Below are 20618 nucleotides of genomic sequence, written 5' to 3'. Positions count from 1 at the left end.
GTTTCAGTCGGTGGATTCGGCGGCTTCACTCTGTTGACTCTGCGCTGGTTTTGGCCAATCTGCATTAAAACCAGAAGCGTTAATAAGCGTTTTGCGGCTCAGACGTGTGTTTTGCTGCAGACGCTGCTGGGAGGGAAACGCTGACTCAGCGCCAGACTGCAGAGCACCTGAAGAAGACGGTCATTAGCTTTAGCTGCAGCTCAGGTGAAGCTACCTGAACCGTCTGCAGGCGAAGCCGTTCATTTCCTCATGATGGGATAAAAATATCAGCTCAAGTGTTCAGTGGAAGGAAGAACTGCATCCATCTCAATGTGTTTTAGGATGATTTTTAAATTACTGATTTTGTAGCAGCTTTAAATAAAAAAAAGTTTAAAATTGTGATCATAACTTTCCAAAAAAGAGATATTTCAAATACAAATGCTAGTATTTTAATTTGATTGCTTGTATTGCTTGAATCACCTGTTTAGTTTTTTCAGTGCAGAATAAAAATAAAGTCAGAATTTTTGTGATTTGAAGGAAAACATTATTATTATTATTATTATTATTATTATTATTATTATTATTATTATTATTATTATTATTATTATTATTATTATTATTTGGACACATGCAGGGCAGAAAGTGCACAAAATGTTGTTGTGTTGTTAAAAAGCAGGACGGGTTCATGAAAGCCTGAGTTGATCATCAGATTCATCTGAATTATTTCTTTCATCCTTTGGACCTTTAAGGTGCAGAAATGTTTTATTACGTTTATGTTTTTTCATGTTTGTGATTCATTTGGGGATTTTAACTCTTCCTGCTCTTTCTGGTTCTGCTTCAGCTCGGTTCTGGTCCCGCATCCTGCGCTCCGGGCCTCTGGCTGGCGTCACACCGCGCTGGCATTTGGACCGGGGCTATTTACAGCCACACGGCTCGGTTCTGACTCAGGGTTCGGTTCTGGAGGAGTGTTTGCGCGAGTGTGTGGGTCGGTGGTTCGGCCTGTTTACGTCTGTCGGCTGAAATCCACAGAGAGAGAGAGACTGATGAAAGTGGATGAGTCACAGCGAGCCGAACATGTGTTCATCTGCTCATGAGTTCATGTGTTCACATGTTCATGTGTTCATCTGCTCATGAGTTCATGTGTTCACATGTTCATGTGTTCACACAGCAGGGGCAGGCGGCACAGATCAGTCTGCTCCACCGTGTGGACCACTGAAAAAAATAATCTGACTTTATTCTCAGAATTTTGATGTTAATTTTAGAATTATAAGATTAAATTAAGAATTTGGGGTAAAAAATTTCAAAAGTCTAGAAAAATGTAAAAATCTCTAAAAGTCGATTCTGAGGGGAAAAACAGTTTGAACTGAGAGACTAAAGTCAAAATTCTGACTTAAATCAATCAAATCAATTTGTAAAATCAGTAAATATTTACATCGTGTCTTTAAAGGACTGTTCTGTTCTGGTTCGGATCCTGTTCTGTTCTGTTCTGGTTCGGATCCAGTTCTGTTCTGTTCTGGTTCGGATCCTGTTCTGTTCTGTTCTGTTCTGGTTCGGATCCAGTTCTGTTCTGTTCTGTTCTGTTCTGGTTTGGATCCTGTTCTGTTCTGTTCTGGTTTGGATCCTGTTTTGTTCTGTTCTGGTTCGGATCCTGTTCTGTTCTGTTCTGGTTTGGATCCTGTTTTGTTCTGTTCTGGTTCGGATCCAGTTCTGTTCTGTTCTGTTCTGTTCTGGTTTGGATCCTGTTTTGTTCTGTTCTGGTTCGGATCCTGTTCTGTTCTGTTCTGGTTCGGATCCTGTTTTGTTTTGTTCTGTTCTGGTTCGGATCCTGTTCTGTTCTGTTCTGTTCTGGTTCGGATCCTGTTCCCGGGTCGAGGGCAGGTCCAGGTTTCCTCTGAGGGAACAGGCGTTGCTCCAGACTCTCTGTTCTGCACATTGCCTCCTCTCTCTGCTGGGACTCGCCTCGTCATGTGACTTTTCACAACGTGCCAAGTGTTTCGGCGCTAATGAAGCGCGGAGAGACGGCGTGACGGCGTGACGCCGCTGCACGCAAAGCCTTTGTGATCCAGCCGCGGCTTTCATCTGACTCGCCGAAACGGCGGGAGAAATGTCAGACGTTATGATGCTGCCTGAATGTTTCTGAGTCACACGGTTCATGTTGAGCTGCTTAAAAATGTTGATATGTTGGATTTAAAACTCCTGATTAAATCTGTTTAGTCTGACAGCAGGAATGATGTGATGCCACCTCACGTGTTGATGCTATTCAAACGATTAATTGTGATTATTGAAATAATCATCAGTTAATTTAGTAGTAAAATTGTCAGAACTCCTTAAATGGCAGATTTGGTTCAAATAATACAACATCTCCTATAAATCACCTTCTGCATCATTAATCAAAAATAATCTCCAGATTATTCTTACGCTCTTTGATAATAAGCAGAAACATTTTATTATTTTACTTTTTTTCTCTCGCTGCTTTACTACAAACGATCAAAGTTCACTAAACCAATCCTGTTACTGCATTTCAGGCAAGAACATTTTTATCCTCTTATTTAAATGAATTCTGCATTTATTTGCATTTTCTTACATATTTCTAATATTATAAAATATAAGCCTCAGTGGTTAAGTTAGGAAGAATATGAATTTATTTAATCCGATTAATCAATCAGTTACTAAAATAATCAATAGCTGCAGCACAAATTAAAACAAGGAGAAATGAAATAAAATCATCTCCAAAAACATCTTTTTGATAAAGTTTTATACTGAAAGTATTTTGAAAATTGCTCTGAAGTAACTTCTTGAATGGCTACTTTTTATTGTACTTCAGTAAAAATATGTTGAAGTATTTTTACTCTACTTTGCTCCTGCATTCCTGAAGGTTTTCTCCAATAAACATTTTTACTTGGACTCAGTAAGAAATGTGTAATGCTGCACATTAGCATCTTTTTTCTGTTACAGTTTGTAGTTTTTAAAAAGTAAGAGCATTCAATCTGACAGTCACATGTGGGATTCCCCAAGGCTCCATTCTAGGACCCTCATTCTACATCTATACGCTCCTATTAGCTCAGGTTGTAACAGGAAATATGATTAGTTACCATGGCTACACCAATGTTACACAGCTCTACATTGTGATGTCACCAGGTGACCTTTAACCCCATCCAATCACTGAACAGTTGAACAGATAAATGTGTGGATGTGTCAAAACTTTCTCCAGCTGAACAAAAACAAAACTGAAGTTATTATCTTTGGACCTAAAGAGGAACAATCTAGAGTTATAGATCTAGAGTCAGCTTCAGTTCTTCCAGCTGGAGACTAGACATCAGGCTGACCTCTGACCTCTGACCCAAACCTTCAGAGCCACATAAAGCCGGTTCCAAAGTGGAACTTCTAGCAGCTGCAGAACATTTCCAGGACCAGAGGACTGAAGTCTCAGATCAGAGAAACTCATCCAGGCTTTAGTTTCTCTTTAGTGGCTCTGATTCCTGCAGCAGAAATCGATCCTCCAGCTGCAGCTGATCCAGAACGCTGCTGCTGGAGTTCTGACTAAAACCAGGAGGATGGAGCACATCACACAGTTTATAAATCACTGAACGGCTTAAAGATCTGCTGCTGCTGCTGCTGCTGGATCAACCTCAGACCTCTCTGGTCTTCTGGTTCTGCATCTAGAACCAAACATGTAGAAGCTGCTTTCAGCTTCTACACACCACAAATTTGGAACAAACTTCCAGAAAACTGAAAAACAGCTGAAACACTGAGTTCCTTTAAAGCAGGACCAAACCTGTTAGAGCTGCTTTTGAAACATTTTGATGTTTTACGAAGGTAAAATGTTTCGTTTCAATTGTTGATTTTTGTTTTTAGAAACACTTTAACTGCCTTGTTACTGAAATGTTTGATACAAACAAACTTTGATTGATTGATTGATTGATTGATTGATTGATTGATTGATTGATTGATTGATTGATTGATTGATTGATCAGATACCAATCTATAGTTGAGATAACCACAGATCGAAGAACTGGATGGTCAAGTTGATCAGTTTAGTCGGTGCTTTCATGGACTGCAGCAGTAGAGTAGTTGTTCCAGATGAAGATGGTTATTAAAATGTGTTTGTTTTGCGCTCTGGCTGTGGTTTCGTTTGGGGAAGGGGCTCTGCGCTGCGGTTCGATCCCCGCCCTGTGGCACGGCGGCAGCATGCAGGGAGTGTCTGTGGCGGCGCTGGCTCGGCTCTTAACGGGGCTGCAGTGAGTCTGGGAGCTGCAGCGCTGCTCTGGGGAGGGGAGGTCTGCAGCGTGGTGGGGGCCTTCTGGTGGTTTCTTGGGGGTCTTTATGAGACTATTTTTAGCTTTGCTCCCTTTAATGTCCAACCAGCAGAAAGCGCAGAAACAGAAGCTGGCTGTGTGGCTGCAGACCCTAAGTAGGGGTTTGATCTAATAGACATTAGATGGATGAAGGCTCGCTGGGATCTGGTGGCTTTCTTCTGGATCATTGTCCTGTTGGTGACCCGGTTGGGCTGAGAATCAGCTGGAGAACAGATGAACTCACATTCGACTCCAGAGTACAGAGGAGTTCATGATCGAATCAAAACCTGCAAGGAGTTCAAGTCCTGCAAAAATCAAGTCATCAAGCCTCTGTTTGTAGCTTCCTTATGTTTTTAACCCTTCAGGGTCAACAAAATGTGACAATGCTAGCAAGACAGGCTACAGCTAAAACCACACAACTTAAAGCTGCAGGCAGCAACTTTAATAAAAGATGTTTTACATATTTGATGAAACCATCTAGGAACAACCAATCAGAGCCAGGAGGCGGGTCTTAGCGCTGTCAATCACTCCTTGGTGTGGCACTGCGAGTGATAGCAGTCATTTAGCAGCAAGTACATGTAGTTGATTGACAGCGCTAAGCCCCGCCTCCTGGCTCTGATTGGTTGTTTTTGATGCATTTCTTCAGACGGCAGCAGCAGCTCAGGGAGGAGACGATCTTTTCTCAGATTATCTGTTTCATATTATACTGACATGGTGACAGTTTCAACTAATATGTACCAAACATTTTTATAAAAGTTACATACTGCACCTTTAAGGCGAGCCAAACCAATAAAAAACAATGACTGCAAGGAAAAAAACAATCCTCTAAATGCCAATAAATAATCAGAGTCTGGACTGTTCATTCATTTTGTGTAAGAAAACTTTCATGATGCGAATACTATGCTGTAACTGCAAAGTAATTTCCCTGCTGGGATGAATAAAGGACTTCTATTCTATTCTATTCTATTCTATTCTATTCTATTCTATTCTATAGCTGATTTTATGATGAACAAATTCTAGCCAGCTAAGCAGCAATTATCCGAGACTAGCTAGCATAAAACGGCATTACACCAACACAAATCCTGCCCACAACGCCAACAAATGCACCAGGTTATTCTTTGATCGTTTTTCTTCTTCCTTCATTTTTTGTGCTTCGGTTTCTCTGTGCCACTGAACTTCGTTTGGACGCCATTTGCTGATTTACTTTTCGGTAATGATTGCTAGCTGTCAGTCAGCCTGTCATTAGCCGCTACGCGCACAACAGTTCAGTCTGTCTAATATGAGCTTATCATGGCAAAAATACATCAGTCTTTGCAGTTTATTTTATTTATATCCAATGTTTATTTTGTAAACATATAAAACCTGTTTGGAGCCCCCTGCTGGTCAGGAGGGCTCTAAGCATGCACCTAGTTTGCCTACAGCTAGAAACGGCCCTGCCTCCGTCATCTTGGTTGACAGCTGATGTGTTATTTCTGCTAACATGTCGTGTTTAGTTTCCTCCAAACATGGAGGATCCTCTCTACTGGATGGAGCTCCAGAGGTCAACCTGTAGTTCTGCAGAGTTTTCCTGATTGTCCTGCTAACTGAGATCTGGAGAGTTTGGGTTGGAGCTCATGGTCTGAATTTGCTGGGTCGTCCTCTACTAGAAGAGTGAGATTTTTTAGGTTTAGAATCTTAAATTATATTTACAAACTAAAAAACAGTCAGATAAGCACTTCCTGGGTCTGATTGAAATGTCATCAGTGGAACAGGAAGCGGTGTCGGTCCTCTGGCATGTGACCTCTGGACTCTTCTTGACCTCCTGCTGATCCTCCTGCAGGCCAGGAGCTGCTGCTGGTGGTCTCACAGTAAACCGTTAATTATGGGTCAAAGGTCAGGAGGAGCTTTTTACACCTGATCTGATGACTCAAGTAGAGTGACAACAAGCTCTGCCTCACACAGATCGCCTCTCTGCAGGTTACAGTCTTGGAATCATGTTGACTAAAGGTGCATTTACACAAAATGCTGCATTCAGATGTGATTGTAACTTTCTGCATCAGTCAACAGATTCATCTGGTGGCTGCCTTTAAAAAGTTAGAAGAACTCTAAAGTGGCACCACAAACTACATGACAGTTATAATTCTTTTGCATGTTTTTGTTCTTCCATTTTTGTCTCTACTGCTTCTAAAAATAGGCCAAGCACTTTAAAAAAAACCACCCTGGTGTTTTCTGGGTATAAGTTGATATTTTTGGTGTCTGGAAAATGAGCCGTTTCAAAAACCTCCAGATTATGACATCACAATCAGACTTCCAGCACAGTTGGTCAACTGGTTTTACCGCTGTATGCGCTGTACAATGGCTGCTGGAAAACACAAGAGTTTTGATGTTAACTCACCATCCAGAAAGCACATTTGGTGGCTTTGTGGGAGCCTCCACTTCTGCTTTTCAAAGATGTACGGTTGTATAATTGTGCATCAGTTTGCAGTCATTTTCACATGTATGAAGTGTAAATGTTGAGCTGGGGGCGTGGCCAGCAGCACCTTATTTCCTAAAACAGTTCAGTAAACAGAACGGACAAACTAAAATCTCATTACTTTAGAAAAACAAACATGTTTTGTATAAACACCTTTAATATGTGCTGACAGACTTAAAGCTCCAACTCTGGCTCCATGTTTGATGTTATAAACGATCTCCATCCAATCAGAAGGTGCCTCTAAATACTGACTGCTTAGACCGACTCAAGAGAACCACACTTACAAAATGAGATGCATTACGATGCAGAACTTTTCAATGTTTTAAGGTTGATAAATCTGATAAAAACCTAAACTACTGATGGTTTTGGGAACAATAAAACGCAGCTGCTGGACTTTTAAAAGCAAAAAGGTTCCAAGAAAACTGGGATGTTAATCTAAACTGGTTCCCAGTCCAGTTCAAGCACTGGTCTCTCACAGACAGAGGGGCTGATGGTAGTTTTCACCCTGCAGACCACACCCACACACACACACACACACACACACACACACACACACACACACACACTGCAATGACTGTGAAAATCAAATATAATTTGTGAAGTGATTTATGAGAGAAGATGTGATTTAAATTGTTGCAGTGGGTGAGATGCTGCAGCGGCAGAGTTTAATGAGGAAGAAGAACCGATTCACTTCCCTCCATTTCACTGACGGGTTCAGAACTTCTGGTTCTGCACAGATCTAAAATAATTTGTCTCAAATCGGAGAAACTTGTCTTAGAAAAGAGGAATCTGAACTGCGACAAAAACACAACGTCACTTCAAACAAAGTCTGTAACAAATGAAACTGGCATAAATAATTTTGCTAATCACTGTTGTCTTTGGCTTTTCCTGTCAAAACTAAATCAGAAATAAAATAAGCGTTTTTGTCCAGTTTTAAAACCTAAATATAAAAATGTTTGATTTTTGCTTGCAAAATAATCTTTTAATATGTAATGAAACAGAAGAAGAAGAATCTAAAGAAAAATGACTCAAAGATGTTGTCGGTTTGCAAATGAGCACAAAACCTTTGATATTCAGCTCATGTTAAAAAAAAATCTATTTAGTAATTGTGGTTTTTCCATTAATAAGAAACAATTAAAATCCCATTTCTCCGATAAGGAGTCAGAAATCATGGCCTGATGTTAATAATCTTATTTCAGCCTGAATTGGAGAAACAAGATGCTAATATCTGAGACTTGCTCTTTCCCACATGGAGCACAAAGTCAAAATAAAGCTTTACTTTGCTTTTACCATTTTAATTAATGAAAGACAGAAACAAACATGAATGTAGCATTTTCTTTTTTTTGCAGTTTGAATTTTTCTTATTTAGATTTGAAACAAAAAAATTCTGATTACGTGAAAAACCAAAGAACGAATCAACAGATTTGTTTTACGTGTTTTCCACGACAGCTTGGAAAATTACCTCCCAACCCTTTTCATATTAATTATGTTATTGCCGTGTGTGTGTGTGTGTGGGGGGGGGTGAAGTGGACCAAAATGCCAAACAACCATAGGTAGCGACTGAAGTTCAAAAATAATAATAATAAATGATAAACAAAACTTACAGTAAACAATCTGGGTCGTAAACATGAAGAGAAACGAAGCGTGAAAGCTGATTGGCTAACAGGTTGCAGCTGTGCGGAGTTTTAAACAAACAGGAAATACGAAAACCAAACAAAAACGAAGCACAAGAAATAAATAAATAATAAACTAACAGACTGAACAGAAATATGACAACAGAAAAACAAATGTCATCACATTCATGATGTCTGAGACTTCAGTCAGAGGCGTCTTCAAATTCACTGTAACAGACTGCTACAGGAGATTCTTTCTGCCCACGGCCATCAGCAACTCTGAGTTACAACATTTAGTTTCCCTTTGAGATCAATAAAGTGGTTCTGAATTTGGATTCAAACAACCAACAATCCTGACAGGTACTGCTGCTTTCTGTCCTTCTTGTTGTTAACACACACACACACACACACACACACACACACACACACACACACACACACACACACACACACACACACACACACACACACACACACACACACACATACACACACACACACACACACACACACACACACACATACACACACACACACACACACACACACCAAGAAGAGCTGTAAACCTCCAAAAGGTCTGCTTTTATCGCCGTGGTAACGCTGATAACTATGCGTTACCATGGCGAGCTCGTTAGCTGTAGCTCAATCAGTTAACGAGCTACATTTAATCAGAAGCACCTGGCTGCTAATTTTCTATTCAAACTCAGGGAAATAAAAAGGAATAAAATCAATCAATTAAAGTGGTCAGGTTATTTTATTTTTTATTTTTTTGAGGAAAACAATGTTTACTGAAGATCCAAAACCTAAAACAGATTTTGCACTGAAAGAAAAGCATCTAGATGACCAAATTTATTCAGAGTACAAAACAGGGTTTGTGTCTTTCTTTCAAATTACTTGCTACATTTAGCTGAGTTTAATAAATTAAATAAAGTAATTGTCAGTAAAAGTCGTTCTTATTATAAAATAAAAGATAAAAGGTTTCCATCTGAATCTACTATCTGTGCTGGATGGGTGAAATTTGGATCAGTCTTCAGTTACAGTTGGGGCCGCACAAAATCAGTCCAAGGGCCACAAATGGCCCCCGGGCCACAGTTTGGACTGCAGGTGTCCTAAATCCTCTGGAAGCATCAAAATTAAAGTTAAATTTTTTTCTCCATATTTATATGTTTTCACTACATATTTAATAAGCTTTGTCTTCCTCTCCTTGAGCTGCATATGAAAGTTTTGGTTTTTATGCTTCATATCTTTTCTGTTTTCTTTAATTCTTGTGACATTTTAACAAATTAAATCTAAATTTCACTTTATTGACAGAGTTGGGTAATAATTAGTTACATTTACACAATTATATTTATTTGAGTAACTTTTTTGAAAAAAATCTGTCTTTACGAGTGTTTTTAGCACGCTCTACCTTTTAGTTTTTGTCTTTAAAATAACAGATTTGTCACTTAGTTTTACATTTCGGTCCATATAATGATGCAATTTTTAAATATTAAATGATTGATATTTGATCAGTTACTCGGTCCTAACTGGAGTTTTTACTGAATACCTTTTTACTCTTACTGAGTAATTCCTTGGACGTTTACTTTTTACTTTCACTTTACTGAAAACATGTTAAATTGGTGCTACTCTTAATTGAGTGTAACTTTTGCGTACCGCCTCTGTTAATGATCATCTTCATGTTGCTTCAGCTTAGCATCGTTTTCATCAGTGACTCACAGAGGCTTTTGGAGTTTCCTAACCTTTGACCTTTAGCAGTTCGACCTAAATGCCACCTTCCAGGTTTCTCCCTGCCAGCCTCGGCAGCTGAAGCATCCGTGACTCAGCCGGTCTGAATGTCTTCAGCCCCGCTGTTAGCATGTTAGCTCAGGCTAAGCTAGTGTTTACAGACGTTGGTTTCTATTCTTAGCTCGCCGGCGTCAGCGCCATGTTGTTATTCTGCGCAGCTGTTGCTCCAAGTGCAAGACATGACATACTTCTGCTGGGTGGTAACAAAAACACACAGAGGCAGAAAAATGGGCAAAAGTTTTAGAGCAGGCTTCATTATTAACACGACTTTTAAGCTGTAAAATGTGGTTCTTCCTTTACAGTGTTCAGTGTTTAGACATCTATGTTCGCTGATGATAAACTTTTTGTTTCTGGAAAGAATATGGTAGAGAGAGACCTAACTGGGTTATAAAGTGGTTTGATTATAATCTATCATTATATGAACAAAACAAATTTACACAATTTCTGGAAATACAATAATGTAAAGTTGCTTATAAATGGAGTTGAAATCTATGGCAGAGTATTAGGACCATATAAGAAAAAAAGATAAAACAAAGAAATTTCAAGAATAAAGTCATAATATTATGAGAATAAAGTCATAATATTATGAGAATAAAGTCATAGTATAACTATTTTTATACTATGACTTTTTTCTCAAATTATTTAGATTTTATTCTATTAATACTATGACTTTATTCTTTTCATATGATTTTATTCTTGTAATAATGCGGTTAGTTAATACTTTGGGATGTTTGGTTTGAGCAGCAACTCTGCTGAAGATGAAGCCTGTTGTGAAACCAGGTGAGCGGCGCCAGTAGCCCAGGTGTCTGTAAACGCCTCCGCAGGTGTGATGACCTCACAGGGCCGTAGGTGTGACAGCAGCAGAAGGCGGGTGACGGTCGGGTTTGTTTGGTGTGTGGAAACGTTTGTGATGATCCTCATGATTCTGACCTTCCAGAAACCAGCAGAACCTCCTGATCCGGGTCCTGCAGGCCTGCGGGGAAACGCCGGGCTGCAGAGCGAGCTCTGTGTTCAGATAAGCAGAAAAATGTCTAAACTATAAAACCCCAAAGCTCATCTGATGTTTTAACTTCCCAATTTTCTTCCATCTGCTTCCTATTAAAACCAAACTGTCGGTTTCACAGACACCCACACCCTGGGATTTCCATGCAAATGCAGGCAAACGTGGGTCTTTCTCTGGATCGCCTGGGTATGGAGAGGGAAATCACCCTGGAATCTCTGGGGTCAAAGGGCACAACATGGAATCCTGTCAGTTTTACACAAGCAAACAAAACCTGAAGTCAACCAGGAAGTTGTTTCTGTTTTTCTCCACTCTGTCAATCTGCGTGTCTTTGAGCAACATTTGGTTACGTCAACCTCACCGGGTCTGACGACAGCAGCTGAAAGGCGATTATGCAAAATTCACATTTTGTATTCATATTAAAGCTCATTTTTTAATTGTCTGGAAAGCCTTCCAAATGTTAACGTCACAACTAAGCAGGCACTGCCCCGTTACCTAGCAACCCCAGCAGAGTTTCACTCGTTACCTAGCAACCAATATGTTTGGTCAGCTGGTTTTCATGCTGTCTGTGCTGTGCAATGGCTGCTGGAAGAGACAAGAGTTTTGTTGTTGACATTCAGAAACCACTTGCTGCATTTTTGTTGGCTGTGCAGGAGGGTCCACTTCTGCTTTTCAAAGATGTGCTTTTGAATAATTGTGCATCGTTTTGCAGTCATTTCCATGTACAAGTATAAACGTTGAGGTGTGTGTGTGTGTGGGGGGGGGGGGGGGGGGGGCGTGGCCAACAGCAGCTTACCAGCATTTAAAGTGACAGAGACCCTAAACAGACTGAAATCTCATTATTTTGTGCAAGAAATACAAAGAGCATGTTTTGTATAGGCCACAGATCTTTCCTAATCTGTTTAAGGAAGGAAATGCAAAATAGTTTTTTCAGCAATAGTGGAATGTTGACAAAGTTTTGTGTGCATTTGTAATAGAAATGTTTGTTTCAGCTGGTTCGACCTTAAAATTGCGCAAATTGAAATTTCAAAAATAAATTTGCTGAATGGAAATTTACCAATGTTGAAAAAAACAAACTTTTTTGATATAAAGTTTTTGTAGTGCAGTGGTGTGATTATTCAGCTGTATCAAAATTTATTCATTTTGCAAAACTGCAATGGAAACACAAACGAGTTACATGATCAACAACCGGATGTTACTACTGTAGGAAACGACAAAGAAGATGACAGGAAGTGGTCGGAAGATGTTTTATAATGAACAAACTTATTCAGATGTGATTAGAATTTTGTTTCTTTAATGAAGTTGTGTTTTTTAGACATCAGTGGAATATTGAAACAGAGGAGTGGTTCTGAACGCAGGTGGGACTAAAACAATGCTGGGAAGGTTCAGAACATTTTTTCAGACCGAAATGATTCAGCGATGCAGTCAGCCATTGTCTCCCTGGAGGCGTTTGGACTTTTGTCCTGTTTGTCCTGCAGAGAGCGGACCGTAAAGACATGAAGGAGGACAGGAAGTGTCCTCTGTTTCCAGGACAAAGCCTATTGTGTGAGCTGATTCCATGTGAGGAAGGCTGCGACCGAGGTCGTCTGCCTTCACGGCGGGGCAACAATAAACGTCTGGATGGAGTTTGAGGAAAGATCGTGGAGCTCGGTTCTGACCCGGACAAAGACAGGAAGACATTATGAGATGAGACCGATGTTTGGTGTCTCACAGGCTTCAGAAACTGGACTTTAGAAAGTCTGAAACGTCTGAATCGTTTCTCCGACATAATTAAAAAAGCATTTGAGATGTTAAATGTGGAGTTTGATTGTTTTTAGTGTCTGTCTTCTTAAAGATACGGATCACTTTTTCTTTTTCCAGGAAGAGTGAACAGGAAGCAGCCGAAGCACTAACCTCTGGATCTGACGTCATCATGGAGGAAAACGACTTTCATCAGAAACTGCAGCTGTTTCTGCAGAAACACAAATTTATCAGCTGGTTCAGTTCACACCAGGTTTCCTTCACTGAGGTTTCCTTACTTCCCTTTAAGTTTATTGGTGCAGCACATTTCAGGAACAAAACGATTAAAGTGGTTCATGGAAAAAACATCAAAGCGTCACCAACTGAAACCAGAAACAAGCATCATATTTATCATCAGCACAGCAAATATGTTGGTCAATGTTTTATTTATTATGGTTAAAAAACAACTTTGAAAAATGTTAATTTACTGTAAACAAAATCAGAGTTTCATCAATTTTCTGGAAGTTTGTTCCAGATTTGTGGTGCATAGAAACTGAATGCTGTTTGGTTCTGGTTCTGGGGAGGCAGAGCAGACCAGAACCAGAACCAAAGTTCTGAATGGCATACTGGAGCAAAAAAAAGTAAACTTTCTAAAAAAAATTTTTTTAACTCAGAAAATTTCAGATTTTAGAAAATTTGTAGAAAAATCAAGGAAATTTATCAGTTTGAAAAGTCAAAATTTTGCTAGAAAATAACTATTTTCATTTAACTGGAGTAACGTTTCAGAACCAAATAAACTTTTAGCCGTATTTTTACTTCGCTGTAGCTTTTACTCTTACTGGAGTAAAAGTTTTTATTCTCCCACTGGATGAAAAAAACATCCAGTTTTTGTTAAAGTTTATGCTGAAAGAAACTGATCCAGAAATTATTTTATGTTATTTATATGAATTATTTTCATACCAAACTTTCCTTACATTTTGATAGACGACGTTTTAACAACCAAGGTTGTACCTGAGTAAACTTTTATACTCTTGCGTAATTTCTTGTATTTTTTACTTTTTTCTTCTGGTTGAGTAAAATACGTTGAAGTAGTGCTGCTCTCACTCAGTAACATGTTTGTCTGCCTCTGACTAAACTATAAGCTAACCTTTGGTTTGTTTTTAACCTCTTGCAACGTTCAGATGAAATATCGCTGAGGAAATTTCGTTCATTTAGTTCAGTGTTTCTGTTGGCAGCAGATGGTAAGACGAGTGAAAGGCTGAAAAACAAAAGCAGCGTTTGCTTCTTCCTCAGAGCTGCAGAGAAATGCGTCTCCAGCACAAACACGCTGCAGAGTCCGTTCTGCAAGCTGTCGTCAGCACGCCGACGCTGCCTGCTTGATTAAAAACACATGATTGCTTCCTAATTGGGCCCCCAAACTCCTCGGCCCCCATCAGGGTCAGCCGGTCCTCGGTGGACCAGCTGCCGCCCGTCTGCAAATCCCTGCAGACGCAGACAGAAACAGCAGCAGTGACGCTTCCCAAGGGAACAAAAACAGCATCATGTTCACTCACATCCACCAAGCACAAAATCTCAAAGTGAAAAACTGCAGCTGCATTCATTTTTTAGTTAAACTAAAAACACACCTTCAAAAACATTTCTAGTTTAAGCTTAAAAATTAACTATCACATGATAGTTTTTCATTTTAAAGGGGCAATATGTGCTTTTTAGTCACATTGTACCAAATTCATGTCTCATTTTTGCACAAATAGACAAAAAATACAGTTTTATTCTATTATTTTGACTGTAGTTTCCTATTTTGATGTCTGTTTTTTTTCATTTGTAACTTATTTTAGCCACTTTGGTTTTGTTTCTGCAGTTACACGTCGTCCCATCAGAGCGTTTCAAACCGGTTCAGGGTTTTGATGGGACGTTATGAGAGATGTAGGGAAACAAACTGAAAAAGGTCAAATGCAATGCAAACACGTGATTGACTCAAACTTTAAAACATACAAAGAAAGCAACGGAAAAATCACTGAAAATAAAAGAAAAACATATAATCAATTAAACAAATCGATGCAACCAAAAGGGAAAATGTTACGAAAAGCAAAAAATATGAAACTCTCCACAAAACTGAAATCCTCCAGACCACTGGGGGGGGGGGGGGGGGGGGGGGGGGGGGGGAGTCGCTAAAACTACCAATGAAAATATGCTGCTGTTGCATAATTTTGTAAAAAGTATAACTTAGCATTTCTTTCTTCCTCCAACTTTCCCATTAAATTGCCTTTTCTCAGGTTTTGGTCCCATTTGTTCGACGCCCCCTGGTGGTCTGGAGGACTTCTGCTTTGTGCTGCGAGTTTGCAGCATTTTATACTGACATTTGTTTGGAAACAATGTAATAAATTTATAATTTTAATGTTCATCCTACATGTTCACTATTTGGTTGGAAAATTGGTGATTAATGTAATTATATTTGGCAAATTTTATTTTCACAAATGCTAATTTTCATAATCTTCGCACTTTTATTTTACAGTTTTGATTAAGGAAATTGAGCTATTTTCATTCACTATTTCCAAAAGATTAACGTATAAGACTGAATATTTTATTTATTATAATGTCTGCTTCCTGTTTGTCGTAAGGCCTGGCGTGTTTTATTTCACGTTCTGTGTTCTGCTTCTCGTTTTTCTTTGTACGAGTCAACAGAAGTGTTTTCTCAAAATGTGTGTTTTTCTGTTGCATTTGTTTTGTTTGTTTGGGTTTTGTATCAACAAGCAGCATTAAAACTTTCAGATTTTCCAGTGTAAAAGCAAGAAGCTGTAAGGAACGCTGTGTTTCTGTTTAATTGAAGTAAACTTCTTGTTTTTTTCCAGCATCTTGTGCCACACCCAGAGTCCGCCATCCATTTTCTGCAGTTGCAGATGCAGTTTCCGTCTTAAATTAGTTGTATAACTCTGCTACTGATAAACTGCTCAGAACACCGAGTGCCTGAGCAGAGACGTGACGTGCCGGCGCTTGTGGCTCCCGCAGGCCATAATCAGGAGACATTAAACAACTGTGGGCTTCTCTCTGAAACCGTGATTTAAGTTGTAGACAAAGGAAAAACAAATGAGATTTTCTCACTGGAAACAGTGCAAAGCCTCTTTTATCAGCCTGACAGGGGATGAGTTTACAGTTCCTAATTTATGCGTGCAGGATGAATTTTAGATCATTTGGATAAACCTCAAACTTTCCCCAAAACGAGCAGCTTTGAGTCAGATTTCATCAGGCAGTTAAACATGTTCCTGGGTTTAAATGGGAGATTTCAGGCTGAAAAAGCTCCTGAAAACCAAGGGAAGGAGTTACGATGGACTTGGAGAATCTGAACAAATAGGAAATCAATGCAGCACAGAAGTATAAGAGGATGGTGCAGGAAATGCTGCAAATTTAAATTATGCAAATAAATGCACTTAAAAGCGCCTCTTTTGAAAAAACTCTACATTTTTGATTAAAAGTTTCTGCAGTAAAAAGGTTTTTTTGGCATCACACAAGTCACATGGTCAACAGCCAGATGTTACTACTCGAGGAAACGCAGAAGAAGACGACAGGAAGTGGTAGGAGGATGAGGGATTGTTTTTGTTTCTAGGGATAATGTGCAGCTGAATCCATCACAGCATCGCAGCTCAAAGAAACATTCGCTTCATTCCAACATGATTCATCTCCATTTAGCCGTTTAGCCTGCAGAAGTAAAACAGGAAGTAGCTGATTTTAGGTAAAACTCTAATCATTACATTCTTCATTCAAAAGTTTTTCTCTTTCCAAATCAAAACAAAGAAATTCCAACAAAAATGCATCTGCTCTTCTGTTGCAGCTTCCAGCATTTGGTCAACATAAGAAGCATGTGGTTGCCACGGTTACGGTCAGCCTCATCGTAAACATGGGAACATGGTTTCATTCTGGATTTGTGTTGAACATTTTTAGGCTTTTAACTCTGCAGTGAGTTTAGAGACTAATGGATCAGTTAAGACTGAACAGATTTAACTTGCAGGAATGTTTCCAGATTTAAGCTCAAGTCATTTTTTAGGATCTGAGTTTCATTTGTTTGTGTTTCTTTGTTTTTCCACTACAGGTCATTTCATTCACATTTATTACTTTGTACGTTTAGTTTCTAATCTTCTGTTATTTAGATTTGATGGTTTGTCTCCTTTCATCAGTTCCTCCAGCCTGCTGGGTTTTGTTTCCTCCCACAGGTGTTCCCCATCACCTGACTGCCTCACCTGCAGCCAATCACATCACCCACCTCCACCCCGGTAGTTCTCTCTTGTGCTTCATTAGACGCACAATATGATACCATCCATTCCCATTCCTGTTTCTCCTGTAAGTTCTCAGTTATTGTTTATTAAAGAAACACACTATGATCATCCTAATCTCCTGTTTTCACTTTGGTTCTGCCTTAAACCTGTAAAACTGAACTGAATTTATATTTTTAAAGATGTTCGGGAGACAAAACGATTATCACTGAGTGAATATCATTGAATTAAAGAAAAAAAAAGAGCTATAAAAATCCTAAAGCTGGTTGGATGTGTAACCTTTATGTACATGAACAGATTTATATCACCTGCATAGAAATAAAAATGCATAATAACAATAATAAGAAGAGCCGTGTTCCTACAGAACAAAAGGAGGCCGAGGACTGAACCTGGAGGAACACCACAGATAATTACTAGTTTTTACACCACAAAGCTATTAAACGGGTTTAAACGTTGGCCGTTTACCAACTGATATGAATGGAGAGGATTTCATGATGATTATTTACCGCCTCAAATAGGAAAAGAACAAGTCGGCTTTCAGTGGAAGCCTCAGCATCTGTTTCCATTAGAAATGAATCTATAAAAGAAAAACAACTCTTTCCATTAAATAAAACACACAACTAAAATCACATGTGAATATGTTTGTTCACTAAATAAATAATTAAAAAACACGCAGTGCCATCGTCCTCCAAACCACTTCCTGTTGTCTACTTCTTCATTATTTCCACCAGTAATAACATCCTGTTGTTGGTTATGTGACTCTATGATGCAAAACGGTGTTTTCATTGCAGTTTTACAAAAAAACCCAATAACTTTTTGGATGAAAAAGTGAGTTTTAAGTTAAATCAGCAAATTTATTTACAAAATGTCAAATTGAAACATTTTGTTATCAATGTAAACGCACCTATTGACGTTAAAAGTTTGTTGTTGGTCTCCAGTTTGAGACCCCTGACCTACAACAAACTCGAGGGCCGCAGTCCTGCAGTTTTTAGATGAGCCACAGATACAAAACACTGGAATGAAACGGCTTCATTCCTCCTCCTGGTGTAGATCAGGTAGATCTCCGAGCCTTAATGACCTAATTATTCTGTTCAGGTGCAGCAGCAGAGGCTCATCTACACGTTGCAGGACAGCGGGCCCCCAGGACTGGAGTTTGAGACCCTGTTGTAGGTGAAGATCTGCAGTAAAATTCTCTTGTATAACTTTTGTTTAGCAGTTGGTTCAATTCAAACGTGTTTACTGACATAAACACTCTGCAGCTGCGTGGAAATAGGATGAAAATGTCGTCTAGTTTCAGCTTGAACGTTTTACGTCTTCTGACCTGAGAATTACCAAATCGGTGCAGGCTGTTTATTATTAGTCGGAGCGCTGAGGCCTACAGGGTCACATGTTTTGGCTGCGACTCTGATCTCATGTAAGAGGTGAGAGCGGCTCTGCTCTGCTGCAGTGATGCAACAGGAATACGCAGGGAAAACGCTCAGTGCCGCGGAAAACTGTTGTTTTTCCAAAGAGAAAGGAAAAGGGCAGCGCCGAGCTGCAGGGAGGGACAGAAAGTAACGGACAGAAAATAACGGACAGCCGAGAGCGAGGCGGGAAAAATCACAGACCGAGTGGGAGTGGGTTTCATTTTAACGGCTCCGAATACCAAGGAGGGCGGAGGGCTTCTGAGGAAAATCCTGCTCTGATGCAACGCCCTGCAAGGCTCCTGACTGGGATGTGACAGCATTTTAGAAAAACAAGCAATAAAAAAGGTGGCATAAACTCTAAAGCAGACATGCAATAGTAAATACCCACTTTGGGTTTTTTTGCAGTTGTCTTTTAGGTATATGCTGTCAATTATAGATCAGGAATAAGAAACATTCAATTTTTCAGTTTTTCTTCTGTTAAGGCAAACATCTAAAACTGTTTCAGACCTGTAATTATAGGTTTGTCTAATTTTACTCATTAAGATATTCCAAGTTTAATGTATTGCTGAGTAGGTCAAAACAAAAAACATCACTATTAAATTAATTTTCTTACTTGGAATATATATATATATATATAAAAAACCTTTGCCAATTTCAACTGGACACAGTGGTGGGGACAGCTAATTAAAAAACTAACTGTGCTAACCCTGAAGCACTAATCATAAATGTTTGTTCTGCTAACGCTAAGGCGCTACACCAGCAGGTTATTTAGTGAAGCTAACGCTAAAGCTTGTTCTCTACTGTTCATGTTTTATTTTGTTCCTGTATGTTTCTTCTTTGTAATGATAAGAAAAAAAGGAGTGAGCAAGCGAGGACAGGAAACAGGACTCGAGTCTTCAACCCCTTCAAAATAAGAGCATACACATGTCTAAATACTTGAATTCTTAACAGGCGGTAACCCAGTGGTTCCCAAAGATCTTCTGGGTCCCCCTAAAATCCCCCCCAAAGAAAAATCAACTGAGCTCATCATTTATTTCACACTTCAGGTTGCAACAAAACAAACCACTTTTGTTTAACTGTTTTTCTTCTTGTTGGTTTTTCATTCATCCAAACTGCTTCCTGCGCCCCCCTGCAATGGCACTGCGCCTCCTCTAGAGGGCGCGCCCCACAGTTTGGGAACCACTGCAGTAACCAAAACTTCAACTCAGATGTTGAACTTTATTCAACTGAAAGTTTACAAAACAACCAATTAAATACATGATTTATAATTCATCCAGAAAAAATAATTCAGGTTAAGCTAAGTGTGCTAAACGTTTTCAAAATTAGTAAAAATGCTAAAGTGCTATACGAAAAATTAGCTCCACTAACACCAGAGCTAATTTTTTTATTAGCAGAGGTTTGCTAATGCTGTAGATAAAAACACCCACTAGTTTGGGGATTTTTATCTACGTAAGTTGACTTTAATTAGCAAAAAATATCAAAACATTGTAGTTATTTTAAAATATTTAAGTAGTTTAGTAAAGAATGAGGAAGTGAAGCAACTTTAGTGTTAAAACCTTTGAATGCAGTCAATTCTCCATTCGGTCTGACAAGAACTTTGTCATAAATAAATTTCATACTGGCAGGCAGGACAGCTAACAGCCAGGGAGGCGGCTCTTCCTGCGGGGCGCCAGCGGGTCGTCCTGTGCGCTCCGGAATCCTGCCTGACATGCGGCGGCGGCGGCTTTCCAGGACGACCCGTCCTCAGGTTCGAGTTTCAGCACAACATGGAAAGTGGAGAAAAGGTCACTGTGGGTGTCTGACCTTTCAGGCTCGGCGTGGCCTGCAGCCAGGTGACGTCCTGTTCCTGCCGCTCATGTTATTGTTGTGAATGTACCTGAGTGAATATATTTATGGTGAGGATCATAAATCTGTTTGCACACACACTCCTAGGAACACAAAACAAGCTGCAGCGAGGTAATTCATTAAATGCTGGTACTGAGGGCCAGCAGAACTAAGAGCTGTTATTGTTTTTACAGAAATGGCTTTCAGAACGAACCGAATCAAAAGATAAATTTAACTTATTATTCAGGCATAAAAAGTTTTCACAGAATAAAAATGCCTT

The sequence above is a fragment of the Xiphophorus maculatus genome, chromosome 9 (assembly GCF_002775205.1).
Source record: "Xiphophorus maculatus strain JP 163 A chromosome 9, X_maculatus-5.0-male, whole genome shotgun sequence".
NCBI lineage: Eukaryota > Metazoa > Chordata > Actinopteri > Cyprinodontiformes > Poeciliidae > Xiphophorus > Xiphophorus maculatus.
The sequence above is the reverse complement of the archived record's forward strand: the minus strand, read 5'-3'. Positions refer to the sequence as shown.